Raw genomic sequence first — 15492 nt, 5'->3', positions numbered from 1 at the left:
AGTCTATAATGATCTTCTCTCAATTGCTGAATCAGGGCGCCCTGTGGTGTTAATTTTGATTTGTCCTCTGCTTTTGATTTGATGGACCATAATGTCCTTTTAATGAGGCTTGAGCATCTGGTGGGCATCACAGGCAGTGCCCTTAGCTGGTTTAAATCCTATCTCTCAGAAAGGTCCTTTTCTGTCACCATGGGTACCTACGCCTCCTCCATTGCCCCTGTTACCTCTGGTGTCCCCCAGGGGTCTGTGCTGGGTCCCATGCTGTTCTCTTTATACTTGTTACCCTTGGGCCGAATCTTTGATAAATACAACATTTCTTTTCACTTTTATGCTGATGACATTCAAATCTATGTTGAACTAGCTGAGGATGTCACGTCGTTGTTGCAACACTTCTTTGATTGTATGAATGAAGTTAAAACCTGGCTACTGAGCAATTCCCTCATTCTAAATGATAAGAAGACTGAAATTTTAATCTTTGATAGTCCCTTCTCTCGGGCTGAACTAACTGGTACTTTTGGGCCCTTTGCTGACTCCCTTTCTGACACTGTGAGGAACCTGGGTGTTGTCTTGGACAGTTCCTTCAAGTTGGACAAACATGTGTCCTCTATAGTTAAATCGAGTTTCAATCAATTACGTCTAATCTCTAAGGCCAAGCCCTACATACCACGTAAGGACCTGGAGAAACTTATCCATGCCTTTGTTACATCAAGGTTAGATTATTGTAATTCCCTTTATACTGGTCTCCATTCTGCCCTTGTTCACAAACTGCAGCTCGTTCAAAATGCGGCTGCGCGTCTGTTAACTGGAACTGGTAGGTTTGAGTCTATTACTCCAGTTCTTTCCGACCTACACTGGCTCCCTATTAAATTTCGTATTGATTTTAAAATCTTATTGCTCACTTTTAAAATCATAAATAACACTGCGCCCAGCTATCTTACGGATCTCCTCAGCTTTTATACCCCTGGGATAGCGCTTAGATCAGCAGGCCAAATGCTCCTGGTGCGACCTAGATCTCGGCTCAAGACCAGAGGTGACCGCGCATTCGCCGCTGTCGCACCCTACCTCTGGAATAACCTCCCTCTAGCTATTCGGGCGTCTGATTCAATTCAATCTTTTAAATCTCGATTAAAAACTTATTTGTTTAGCCTTCCCCGCCTCCTAGAGCCCGCATTTTTAGTGTACTGTAACTTATCTTTTTCGCTTATTAATGTTTATAATGTTTTAACCTTCAGCCTTTCAGGTTGTGCCTACTATACCTGGTGTATTATTGGTTAGTTATGTCACCCACCTGTTAGTATATTTTATTTGTATTTTGTATTTTGTGTTTTGTATTTGTATTTATTATTACTCTTAACTCGTTCTGTGAAGCACTTTGGCATACCTGTGGTTTTTTAAATGTGCTATATAAAATTGTAATTGTAATTGTAAGTACTAAAACGTTAACTTAAATAGAATCTGCTTAAATGAAATTTATTTGATTGTATAAATCAAGTTTATACTTAATGATTCGTGATTTTAATAAAAAAAAAAACACAACAACCTTTGATGTTATATATTTCAATTGCATTTTACTAAAAAATCATTGCTTTGTGCGTGTGTGTAGGTTGCTCTGTGGAGATTTATTGCTCCCATGCTCTTTACCTTCTTTTTACAATATCTGGCAGTTTAACATGAGCTGGTGTTCTGTGGGCTTTTGTGGACTCGTGCTTTTGCTGTGCGCCTTTTTTGCAGTCATGAACTCAGAGCAAGTGAAGATTGCGGGGAAATCACAGAGATAGAGTCTGGGCTCCATCACAGCACCGAGGTGGTCTCTTTTATTACACGACAAACAGCTCCTGAGGAGTAACGTGTGCGGACACACAAGCACACGGGGCTTAATTCTCCGTGTTGGAACACAGCTCAGTTTCCGAGCCTCCTCCTTTTGCGCGCTAAGCTCCGAGAAGGCGTGTCCAGTGACGTCTCCGAATGGGACAAACCTTAAACCTGGCATTTTGTGGGCTGGAGAGGGATTGAGTGGAAATATTATTGACACACCATCAAGGAAGAAGTTCGTGGAGGAATAACGCGGAGGAATAAGAGCCGAGGTGCACGTGCGGCGTAGTTTATATTTTCACTTTTACGCTTTCGTTTATTGACTGTTTGCGGCGACTTTGACTTTTAACCCAAAGAAGTAAAGCGGCAGAAACAGCTGATATGTTCCCGTGACAAGTTCGTGAAATGGAGAAAAATAAGATGTGATTTCTTTTCCACTGAGATGAGCAGAGAGTGACCGCAGCGCAGCAGGGAGGGGGTGAAGCTGACCGGATCGTTCCCAGTGTAACAGGTGCAGCTCTGCTCGGTTCAACAGAGTCAATTCTGATTGTGTTTTAACCGATCAACTTTACCGATCTCAGAGAGTTCATGGTTTGACTGATGTGGGTAAAACAGCTGTCTGAGAATTTCTGCCAATAAAGGCAAAAGGTTCAATCAAGTTTAAATTTACTGTGTAGGAGATGTGTAAGCATAAAATACCTAATTTTATTGCTCTAAACCATAAAATATGCTTTTGTAATTATGAGGCGTGCAGTGTGACCAGAGCTGAAGGGAGACATATGCTTCATTAACAGTTCTCTCGCCTGCTGTCACATTACAGTAAATGTAGTTTGCTCAGTTGTTCGGGAATTTTAAGAGGTAAAATTGACATTTTTCTGAAAAGGTTTGGGCTTTGGTTGCGGACTCTAATTGGCTCACAGCACAGAGCCACGTTTGTATAGATTACATAAAATAAAAGTTGAATTAGGAGAACAATCATACCACTTAACCTTTTGGGTTGCCATTAGTTTAATGTGGCTCTGATAGGGAGAAGCCAGGCTTTTTCACGCAGTCACTGAAGAGAAGTTGAGACTTTTGTCATCACCAGTAAAATGTAAACTTTTTTTCTTTTAATTTTAATTTTCTAAAACTTTCCCAGACACATCAAATAATAAAAAGACTGGAGCTGTAAAGGCTCCTGCTGATGTTTTGTGCCCAATTTCTGTATCTTATTCAATGAAATGTTTTAATTGCGAGTACTTGTATTTGTCAGAATTTGTATTCAACCTGTAAAGGACAAAAAGAGGATACTGGTTTCATTTCTCACTCTTCACAGTTGTACTGCATTCAGTTTAAATCTTAAATCTTCCTCTGTGCATTTAAAATGTATTTATTTAAAAACAAAAAACAAAAGCAGGGGTTGTGGCTCAACCTAGTCACATCAGTTAGTCAAACATCTCCTACATAAAATAAAGACAATGTTCTTAGACTCATTAGACTTCCTGCAGATGCCTGATACATGTGTGTGTGTGTGTGTGTGTGTGTGTTCTGAACCTTAAATGTGGCTTTGCTGAATTTTTAACTTTCCCTTTTCCTAATCCTGTCCTCTGAGGAGCGTGCATTAAAGACGTTCCTCCACGTCTTATTACAGCATTGCTGTGGTTTTTATGTGAGGATTTGCACTCTAATCTTTAGACGGCCCTGGCGATTAGTTTATCACATCAACAAAACTGACTATCTGCTCCTGTTCTTCAGGCCACACAGTGGATGTAAGCCTGGCAGCCTCCTCTCCGCAGCCTTGAGACTGCTCACAGTGTAATTATAATCTGACTGTTACTGTAAATACCAGATTCCTTTTCCACTCGCGAATAACTTAGCTGTGTGGGAGATGAATATATGCACGTGTGTGTGTGTGTGCGTGTGTGTGGAGGGGAGGATGGAGGGAAGTCCTGCCGTTACTAGAAATAAGATTTCAGGCTTGGTGTACATCCCCTTCCGATCTCCGGTTTTCATTCCCATTGAAAAGAATTCCACAGTTTGGCAACGAAAACTCTTCAAGGTCACTCTGCTCGACAGTTCCCCCCCACCCCCAACCCCCACCTCCTCCCAGTGCAGCCCACAGGTCGTCCATCACCCGAGATACACGAGAACACTATGTGACTAAAACATAGCACTAGTGAGCCCAGAAGTAGTGTGCTGCAGTCTTCTCCCTTTAGGCAGGTGTAGCACCAGTAAGAGGACTGTGTGCCGTGCTTTGCAGCGCGGCACGAAGACAAGAAGATTAGAGTGGGATCAAACTGCACATGTTCATAATGCTTGATAATGAATCATTTCACAAGGAAACTAGTTTCATTTGGCTTCTGATGTCTGTTAATCTGAAGCTGGGCATCAAACTCGTGTATTAAAAGTTGCAGACTGACAGGTTTTTTGCTTTTTTTAACGTTGAAAAAACCTGTCAAGGATCTTTTTTTTTTTTTTCTGTAACTCATGTAAATATTTTTTACAAACACACAAATTATCATCTGTTGACGCACAAACATTAAATTTTCACATATTTTGTTTTATGTAGTCTTTGTCTCAGTGTCTTAGTGTTTCTTTTTTTTCTTTTTTTTTTAATTTTATGTTTTGCATTTAAATTAAACACAACATGCTTATACAAAATCAACCGAGAACAATTACTGTCTTTAACATTTGTGAACTTATAAGCATGAAAAGAAAAAAAGAAAAAGAAAAAAATAAGAAAAAAAATTATAGCAATATTAACTAAATAAAGAGTAAAATGAACTAAAAAAATTCATGCGGAGTGTGAGGCATGAATTATGATCAGTTAATTTTTAAGAATTCTAGAAATGGCTGCCAAATCATACAAAAACTCGCCAGTTTCCCCTTTCTATCAAATCTTATCTGTTCCACCCTGGCCACAGACACCATCTCATTAAGCCACCTGTTAAAACACGGGGCCGAAGAAGACCGCCACTGTAAAAGAATAAGTTTCTTTGCAGCCAGCATACCCATTGTAATTATCTGTTTTTGTGAAAAGGAAAAGGATTCGACTGATGCAAATGATCCAAGTATAGCCAATGTACCATCACGTGGTACTTTTTTCCTAAATTGGTTTGAAAACCACATAAAAATCTGGCTCCAAAAAGCATTCAAGACAGGGCAATGCCAAAATAAATGTGCAAGGGAACCTTCACCGATATTACATCTGTCACATAAGGGGGATACAGAATTATAGATCCGGTTAAGTTTAAGTTTAGAAAAGTGTAATCTGTGAATGACTTTAAACTGGATTAGTTTATATCTGGCATTTATTGAGCCTTTCTGAATATTGGACAAACAATTGTCCAAACAAACCTGTCAAGGATCTTTGACAGGTTTCATCAGTCTGTCTAAATGTAAAATCATCAGCATTTTATTTATGATGATCAACAACAACAAAAAACAGTTGTGCCAAATCACAGTGTTCTTCTTAATCCTTGCAGACAGCCAGATTTTCTTCAGCGTGTATTTCTGCATGATCGTGGACAGGAAGAATTCAAAGCAAGGAAGAGCACTGTTTTAGATGTGTAAAATAAAAGTAAAGCAAAATACTGTATTGTGTCACGTTACAACTTTTGTGAGGATATACACCACAAGCATTTGGGTCATAGTCGTGCACTAATTTAAAGAAGACTGCACTGCAGATTTAAATAGCGCACACTCCAAAACATATATCTTTCATGAGGCAGCGGCTTTATTCGGCATCCTAAGGCTCACTCTCCTTGTGTTTGCTTCCTCTCTCCATATCTCCCTTTCCTTTGCTCTCTCTCCTTCCTCCTTCACTCAGCCTCTCCCTCTCTCAGGTGTGGCAAGTGAGAGTGCTTAGTGATAGCGTTGTCCTTTATTTAACGGAGGGCTGGTGTTCTAGAATCTGGCTTCTTTGTTAGGATTTACTTGTAATTTAGCTTTTCTTATTGTGTTGCTCTTGGGAGGGAATTAAGTCCAGTTGGCAATTTGAACCTTGGGCGTGGCATCCTCTTCATTTCTTGCAGTCAGATTAGACAAACATGTTTTTTCTTTTTTTTAACAGCCGATGGGTATAGTAAGAACTAAGGTCATAGTAATAACCGCTAAGCTTAAAGTTAGTACGAGTCGTACTGAACAGTGTTACTGCTGATGTTTGATCATCAGCTGATCTGCTGGTGATTGCTTGTTGGCTTGTGGAGGTCACATGTTATTTTTTTATACATCAAAGAATGAAAGAATTTATTTATTAGCTGGGGGTTTAACTGACATTAGGGTTAGTTTTTCTTTTTTTTTCTCTTTTTTCACCATCATTTTAGCTTTGATGAATGTTTGATGACATGCTTTGAGATATATTTTAGACTAAAGAACAGTACTGGTGGATGTAAACCTGCATATATGTGTGTGTGGGTGCGGATTGTTTAAATTTATTTATAGGTGGAAACTTACAGGAGTTGTTGATTTGTCACTTAGAATTTTTGTAGCTCACCCAGGATTTCAAATGCATCCAGCTAAACTACATCTTGGAAAGGTGGATGAGTTGATGATCTTTTATTACAGATTATCTTAATTTGGCTCATAATCTGCTTTTCAGGACAATTCTTATGAAATAATTAAACAGATTAAACAAAAGCATGAGGAGATTTGGATCCCGCTCAGCGAATGTGACCTGATGCATCACGGAGGTGCAACTTGTTGTGTAAAGAAAACACAGCATAGCAGCCAGGAATAGCACAGTTCTCCCATCATATGAGCCATGCGAGCTGTCACTTTAAGTTAGAACTTGAATAGAAATCAAAGCAAAAGCAGGTTGCATAGATTTGTGAGTTGGCCCTTTTAGCATTTAGTTGAAGTGACCAGCATTGTATCCAGGCAACCATATGAAAAACCACTCATGTGATTACCTGACTTCAACTAAATCTGTGGGGAAAATTGTGAATCATAGTGTGATTCCATCCCCAAAAAGAGAAAGCTGACTGCTTCGAAACGAAGCACAGCGCCGCTGTGTCAGTAAACCTCCTTATCATTGGCACATTTATAACTGGTGCACAGAGTTTAGCTGAGGTTTCCAGGTTGAACAGCGTTGTTTAACTGAAACAATAAACTTTAAGTAGCTTTGCTCTTTTTTGGTGGAAATGTATGTGTTACCCTTATTAGAAGCAACTTGGCACCTTAACATGGCACTGAACACATTGAATGGGTTTTGTTAGATGCAACACTAAGTAACATTCGGTATTCAAAATGTCATGATTTCCATCTGAAACAAGCAAAACAAAACAGAAACCTTTTTCTATGATTTACTTTAATTTAGGGCTGTCACGATACTAGAATTTCAAAATTCGATACTGATACTCAGGAAATTACTTGATACTTTATACCGTTGTCGGTACATCAGGTAAAAAGTTTGACCCAATTCTACAACAATCAAAGTAATTGTAAAGAATCCATATTTTGAAAAGGTTAACTTGTTAGTTGTTAGTTTACTAGTTGTTAATTTTTAGCTGCTTCCCATTTACATTTAACAAACTAAGTATAATAAGTTCAAGAGGTTTTATTCGTTTTATCAATTATTTAGATCATTCCTTTATGTATTGTGAAGGTAAAATGTATGTTAAAAATACTTGTATACAAAGGATACAACAAACATCACACTACATCTAAATAACTTCATTACTGTAGAAGAAGAGTGTTATGGAAACCTTATAAACTTTGGGTAAAGTGTGGTATAAAAATAAAAATAAAACAAAGATATTAAACACAGAGCGCTCACTGTGAAAGAATGAAAGACTGGCTGCAACAAAACAAGTAACACGTTTGAATAAATTATTGTTGTTATATTGTTATTGTTAAAGTTTATCAGCTTGTCCATATCTGCCTGCAGCCTCTCTCTCATCTAAAGTTCGAAACTGCTCTGCGTCATTTTGCAGCTCAGGATATAAACAGCTGCTGACGCGTGAAACCGTCTCATTCGGCTCTGCTCTGGATTTAATTCAGTTTGCTCGGATTGGTTCTCCTCACTCTGGACTCTCTGTCTGACTCTTTAATACATATTTTTGTATCTGAGTATTGATGTTTTTTAACAACCTGACTTGGAGTAGGTGTATCTGATGGCTTACGGTCATGCACTGGTGCATGCGTTCATGACTTATTGTGCTGTTACTGGTGCTGCTGGGTGCTGCATTATTTTCACAGTTCACATTTGCAATGATTTCCATTAAATTAGTGTGGTAAATGTTTTAATGGCTGTAATGACCTGTAATCAGAAAAGTTATTAGGTAATGCTATCTCAGATATTTTAATCACATGGATACATCCATGTGCAGTTTTGCTTAATTAAAAAGAGAACTGCACAGTGTTTTCTTAATGTAAAATTCTCTTACTTTTACATTTCCAGCCAATTATCAATGTCCTCAGCTACTTTGACTATCCATTACAAATAAATATCTTTTAGTTTATACAGTTAAACAGCTGCCATTTATATTCTTTTGTGTTGGCTCTAAAGACTATACAGTGGACACAATGTTAAAGTGAAAGGGGCCCTATTGCACTCATTTCTGTTTTTCTATATTTTTATTATTTGATTTTACTTGTTTTGCATGATTCACAACTAATAAACCTCATGTAATTAAAATGAGCATTGTTGTAGCCCTATCAATGCTATTTCATTCCTTTCCCTTTCAAGCCAGCTTTCTCCTGATTGGCTGCCCCTTGCAAGTAAAAGATGTGGCCAGCAGGTGGGTGGGGCTTCTTTGATGTGTTATTTTTTAAGTTATTTCTGCTCCATAAATCAGGCGATTGCTCCTGGATAAACCAGTTATCCAGTTTAGGAATCAGTTACTTTTCCATATAGAGTCAGGTGTGTATTTACTTGAGTTTTCTTTGTGTTGTATTAAAATATGTGTTACAAATACGCAAGAAGCCATTAAAGGGGCAAATACTTTTACACAAAACTGTACACCAGACTTAAATAAAGTTGGTTGCCAGTGTTTATGGTAATTTTCTATTATCAGAGGATGAATGAATGAGTATCAGAGGCACATAACTGTCCTCTACTATGTAAATATATTTTTTCAAAGAGGCTCGTTAGCATATACTTACTTCAGAAGATGATCCACCAGGATGTCCATAGCCCTATTTTGTCTGTGCACTGCCTGCTTGTTTGCTTAGCAGATAAACTTGTACATGTTAACAGGATAACTTGTCCACCATTAGCAGATAAACTTGTTTAAATCATGTAACCGTAATCATATGTTAACACAAACTGAATACTATAGAGAGTTTGTTGATTTTCTCTCTGCTTTTTAATCAAGAGCTAACCACTTTATTTAAAAAAACGAGTCAGTTTTATTTAGGGTAATACAGGAATGCATCGGTCTCCTAGATGTTTGCTGGTAGCTTTTGAATTCAGCTTACAATTACCGATATCCTGCGTGCACATGTGACATGATCCATGCATATCAGGGGTTTTGTTCACACATGTTTGACATTTTTAAAGTGAAAAAGATTATATTTGTTAGGTTGATATTAAAATTTTGTGCATTAAATGATCGCTGTTTGCTCAGGTTAGGAAATTATTTTGAATGTTCAAATTAGCCAAATTGTGCAGATTGCCCACTGTGCTTTCACTAGATCTTATTCATCTACTTAGTTACTTTTTTAACCAAATTTTGCCTCTAGTGACCTTTATTTCTCAGTTTTGTGAGGACCTGTCAGAAACTAGAGTTCGTGGTAAAATGATACCGCAGTAAATACCTTTGATAGGTTACCAGACTCAATTCTTGCTCATGGAAAATAATTTCTGTCTATCATCTTGGCCTGTATAAATCAGTTTAAAATGTATGTCAAAATGTAGAGTGCTGTGCAAAAGTCTTGACCCACATGTAATTTCTCTATTTTTTTGCTTCCAAGGAACCAGACTTGCGATTTAAAACAAAAAAAGTGGTTTTGAGCTGTAGTTCTCCAGGCTTTCCGAAGGTCTTTCAAGTTTTTCTTTGGGCATTGGCTGCTTTTCCACTCATTTACAGTCCAATCCTTGTAGCTGACTATTTTTAGAGGAATAATCATGAAAGGCACCTGTCTCAAGGGATGAACCAGTGTTGTGTGTACACATAACAGATGGCTTAGCAAGGAAATTGTATCATTTGCAGTATTTTGCTACCAGCCAGCAAACTATTACTTATGTACTCCACGAATCTGGCTTTTATGGAAGAATGGCAACTTGAATACATCATCCCCACTATGAAGCATGGTGGTGGTAGCGTCATGCTGCAGTGGTGTCTTTTTTCAACAGGAACAGTGTAGCTGGTCAGAGTTGATGGGAAGATGGATGGTGCTAAATACAGGTCAATCCTGTAAGAAATCGTGCTAGAGGCTGCAAAAGATTTGAGACTGTGATAGGGGTTCCCCTTAATCAAAGTATACTCACATGTTAGAATCGCCCTGTTAAAATGCAAAAGAATCTGTGGCAAGCTTTGTAAATTGGTGTTCATAAACACCCTGCATCCAATCTGACCGAACTAAAGCTGTTTTTCATAGAAGAATGGGCAAAAATTGAAGTCTGAATGTGCAAAGCTGGTAGAGACATGCCCATGGTAACTGCAGTGAAAGGTGGTTTGGCATGGTATTGACTCAGGCGTACTGAATACAAATGCACTTCACATTTTTCAGACTTTGATTTATAACAAATTTTGAGCACAATGTATGACATCACTTCCATTTCACAATTACAGTATGCGCTACCTTGTGTTGGTCTGTCATATAAATTTACAATAATATTTAAGTTTGTAGTTGTAACAGGACAAAATGTGGAAAAGTTTAAGGGTTATGAATACTTTTTCAAGGCACTGTATCTACTGCGGACGAACAGTGTCTGAAGTTCATGTCCTTAAGAAAAAAGACTGACACGGGACTTGAGAGATTCTCTTTAATTCAGTTTTATTTATATAGCAGTCACAACAGTTGCCACAAGGTTCAGTTCACTTCAATTCAATTTTCAATTAATTTTTTATATACAACACAAAATTACAACAGTCACCTCAACCTCTGGCAAAACCAGGCTCGGGGAGGAGCAGCCACGACTGGTTGGGGTTGAGGGGGAGGAAACAGGACAGAAGACACACTGCAGAAGAGAGCCAGAGATTAATAATAACTAATGATTAAATGCAGACGGGAGTATAAACACATAGAGAGTGAAAAGAGGAGCATGAAGAAGAATGGTTCGTTGCATCATGGGAAACCCAGCAGCCTAGGCTTATTGCAGTGGAATTAGGGTCAGAGAGACAGGACAAAAGGGAAACTATGGAAGAAAGCCTGAGTTTAATAATTGCTTATGGTATACATCTGGTCCTTCAGTTGATCCTTCTACTGTTCTACAAAGTCTCATCAAAACTTGTCTCAATGGAAGGCCATTCTTAAGCAAGGGAACTGGACTAACAAACGTTTGCAACAGAACTTTGAAGTTTTTGGCTCAGATTGTCTCGCCGTGGAGGTCAAGAGAGGTCACTGAGTGTAGTCATCTATAAAACATGATGTAGGCTCTGTCATGGTTTGGTGCTGGATTTTAGTTGTGTTGGAGATCCTGATGGAATTCACGGATTGATGGAAATATGAACGTGCGAATGCAACAAAGTACAGTCAAAAGCACAGATTCGACATACAATACCATTTGGAAAGTATCTCATTGACAACTGCTTCATTTTTCTGCTTGACGATGATTTCAAACACTCCCAATACAATATAAGTAAACCCGGATACAAAAACACACAACTGAACACTCTCAGCCAGGGACTAGGCCTCCTCAGAGCTCGGACCTCAACGTTATCGAAGCAGTTTATCGTCTTCTTGAAAGAAAACAGACGGCAATAAAAATCCAAAGAAGAGCTTTGGAATGTTCTTAAAGACGCCTGGAGAACTATTCCTGAAGACTTCTTAAAGAAATGTCAAGAAAGCTCCTCCAAGGGAGTTCAGGCTGTGTTGAAGAATAAAGGTGATTATACCACATGTTAACTTTAAGCTTGTTAGAATTGCAGTCTGTAGTCTGTTTTTGCCATATATGCTGTATTTCCATGTATGTCACATTTCAATAAATTTCCCATTTTGACTGAAAAATATAAATATATGAGGGCTGGCTGAACGTTATCTTAAAATCTATATACTCTTTCCCAGTACTGCATTTTGGCTACGTTCACACTGCAGGTCTTAATGCTCAATTCCGATTTTTTGATCAAATCCGATTTTTTTTGTCTGCTTGTTCAAACTACAAATAAAATGCGACAGCAAACGCGCTCTAGTGTGAACCCTCAAAGCGGCCCGCATGCACAAAAGAAGACGTCACACACAACGCGCTCTGTTTAGACCCAGACCAAACAGTGTTGCTTGACTGATGGCCCTTAATTTAAACACTTGTTTCAGACTTTACGTTTCCCCAATTTTGCTTTAAGTTATAAAGTTATTACATATGGCCTAATAATTATCCTTATTGCTGTTTTAGAGAGGAGCGGTGCTTCAAAGGATAGTTGCAGATTTCTGTCAGAATCTGCAGATTACAGTACAAATAAAATGTTCACGTTTCTCCAACGTTGTCTTCCAAACAGTTTCACTGACATCTACACTGGATGGCCAGGAAGCGTTCGCGATGTCTTCTCGGACACTTCTCCGGCGCTGATAATTGGCGTCTGTCTTGTGTCAGTGACGTAAAAGACGGATTTAATGCAACATGACCGTTCAAACAGCAGTCGCTTTCTAAAACATCAGATATGTATCGGATTCAGTACCACATACGAAAGTGACCCAGATCGGATTTGAAAATATCGGATTTGTGCCGTTCACACTGTCATACCATGATCGGATATGGGTCGCATAGTGTCAAAAAAGTCAGATTTGATGCGCTTTCGCCTGCAGTGTGAACGTAGCCTTTGATACTGTTCTCTGTTAGGCAAAAAACTCCATGGTGGTAACCTATTAGGCGAATCAGAGGTCAAGATCAGCTCTAGATGGTCAGGAACCAGCACCTTCACCAGCTTCTCTTCTTCTTGTGATCGGGACAATTTTTTGCTCACCTCTCAGTTTTCTGAGGGATAATAACTTAGTTGTGTAGCAATTCTCCCTTGAGCCCAAATGATGCTTTATGTTCTGGGCTTATATTTAGAGAGAACAGTTAAGAGTATTGTCACTGGAAGCAACAACAAAAAATAAATATTAGAGGATCAGTTATTTATTTTGACTGTCTGATTCATAGATGAAAAAGATGGATGTACCTTCCTGGTTGGAAAAATTAAGCTAATGCAGGAATACTTTAACCTGCGTCTTAAGGCCACCAGATCTTGGCAACCACCTAATGACCAAGTCATTTCCTAATGAGTCTGTTTATGGTCTGACTGAAGGTACAGTCAGAAATAAGTCACATAACTGGTCAGCGAATATAGCTAGCAGTTCCAGGAGATGGTAAACTCACTGACAATAAAGTTATCGTGAATGATTATTTGATATAAGCATTTTTATAATTAATTCATAACAGTAGCAGAAGCCATAAAGGTGCAATTAGCTATAAAGACTTAACACCATTTTTATTTTTTTTGCACCAGGCTGTAAACATATTTATGTGTACTCTGAGTTTGGGCATTTTAATGAACATGGTGGTCTGTTGCTTTTGGAGCCATTCTCCAGTAGTAGTTGGAGGAACTGCAGCTTTTGGCACTTCTACGTTCATTTTTTTCCTGCTCTTGGGCTTCACATTTGTTTGAGGCTAATAATGAATGAAAATAACAACAACAAAAGAATTACAGAGAGTTCAGCAACAGCTCCTGTCATCCTCAGCTTTCTTCACCCCTGCTTGTTTCTGTTTTTGGCAAATAAACCTTGTTGGCACAGCAGGTGTGAAATCCTCTAAATTGTCTCAGATTTTAGCTCTCTCGTCGTTGTGTCTAACTAGCAAAATGTAGCCTATAGGTCTAGTCATGTACTACTGACTTGTGACACAGTAAGCATAGATGGGCCAGTTGTCCCAGCTTTGTAGCTTAGTACTCGCAGTACTAATCCGTTCATCAATCCATCCATTTCCCTCCACTTATCCCATTCTGGGTCGTGGTGAGGCTGGAGTCTATCCCAGGGTACACCCTGGACAGGTCCCCAGTTTGTCACAGGTTTAACTACAGGCACTTTAGAATCACGAGTTAAGCTATGAAGCATGTCTCTGAACTGATCACATACTCACGTATCATATTTTAGCACGTGGTGTTAACTGATTTAACACCATCCCTCAGGTATTTTTTGCTACTTTTACACTTAAATTTGATGCTTAAAAGGTTCAGAAGAAAAATGAAATGCCTTTCACAGGACGTGGCATATTTCTTTGTAGAACTCCGCTACAGTAAATGGGCCAAACCCGTCTGGCAGGTAGATGGAGCGGCAGCAGTGACAGGTGACAGCTAAAATGACTCCACATCCCGACACTGTAATCAGCCTGTGCGGTCTGCCGTAGCCTCTCGCTGTTTCGACTTCTCTGCAAACCAGAAGCAGAAGCTTCCTCCTGCTCCTCCTGCACGCATGTAATCTGTCGACCTCTTTAATTCGGCGGGCCTCTCGTCCTCCAGCAGCTCCTTGTCGGCTTTGTTAGACTGAGAGAATGGAGGGATAGAGGCTGCCTAATGGTTTTGCCGGGAGCCTTTGTGTTCCGGTATGTGTTACTGGCTGGGAGCCTTTTTCTGACAGGGGGAGCTTCTTTATATATAATAGCTTCTTTATTCTTTATATACTGTCTGCCATGCAAAAATACTCCCTAAAGAAGGACATAGTTTTATCCATTTGTGGTTATGTCTCATGATTTTTTGTGTTAGAATATAACAGCAATACACGCTCTACTTTTCACAGATTGTCAGAAGTGATATTTTTTTTAAGTGATTCTGCAACAAAGATGTTTTTGTTGGTAGGAACAAACCGACTTTGGCCACATTTGGAGGCTGCTGCACCTTTTCAAAAATGAAGAGTCCAGTATTGAGCTTTAGAATGATCTGTGCCAAATGCAACATTTAGCTGGGTATTTATTTATAAAAGTTTATTTTAACTTGGGAATTTTTTCTCTTTAAAGTTTAGACTGTATGTAAGTGATTTACTCGCTGGTTGCAGTGATAATAAGCTTGAAGCAGCGACACACTCCCAAACTATTAATTCCATCGGACGATGCACGGCGTCACTCTCCTCTGCCTTTGCTTTGCTTTGGTTTTGTCAAAGCAGTCATATGCGCATGTATTAAATAATATTTACCATTTAGGTAAATATAGATTTCTAGATCATGCTTTTGTAAGTTACAGATTTTCTTTTTTTTATTACCCAAAACAACTGATGTTATGAGTAACCACTTAACTAAAAAAGATCTAAGTTCACAGTCTGTGTTTTTCCCCTCAGAGTCTGATCTTGCAGGGTCTAGATGTTAAAAAAAACCCATTACTTCATTACTTGACTGATAATAAATGATCGTAATTAATGTTTTCTTTTTTTCATCAGCTAACACTGTTTTAGTAGTAAGAGTGAAAAGTGGAAAAAGACCGGCATCTTCCTAGAAGACTAAAAAGACTAAAACGTTTTAACAATTTTAGGTTTTTATGCAAATTCTAAATTAGAGCAAAATAAAGGCAAAGCAGTCCTGATTGTTTAATAGCCAGGTTCTTGATGATATGTAAATGAAAGGAAGCAGTGGAA

General features: G+C 38.7%; 1 protein-coding gene across 3 annotated transcripts in view; it reads left to right on the top strand.

Annotated features, from left to right (window-relative positions):
* Positions 1–1990: 1990 nt before the first annotated feature.
* esr2b (estrogen receptor 2b) overlaps positions 1991–15492 on the top strand; it is a 66358-nt gene continuing 52856 nt past the window's right edge. Inside the window, exon 1 of one of the 3 annotated variants that reach the window (XM_025900705.1) lies at positions 1991–2323. The gene's annotated coding sequence lies outside the window, so the exon portion shown is untranslated. 3 annotated transcript variants of the gene reach the window in all.

The sequence above is a fragment of the Oreochromis niloticus genome, linkage group LG19, assembly GCF_001858045.2.
Source record: "Oreochromis niloticus isolate F11D_XX linkage group LG19, O_niloticus_UMD_NMBU, whole genome shotgun sequence".
Classification (NCBI taxonomy): Eukaryota; Metazoa; Chordata; class Actinopteri; order Cichliformes; family Cichlidae; genus Oreochromis; species Oreochromis niloticus.
The sequence above is the reverse complement of the archived record's forward strand: the minus strand, read 5'-3'. Positions and strand labels throughout refer to the sequence as shown.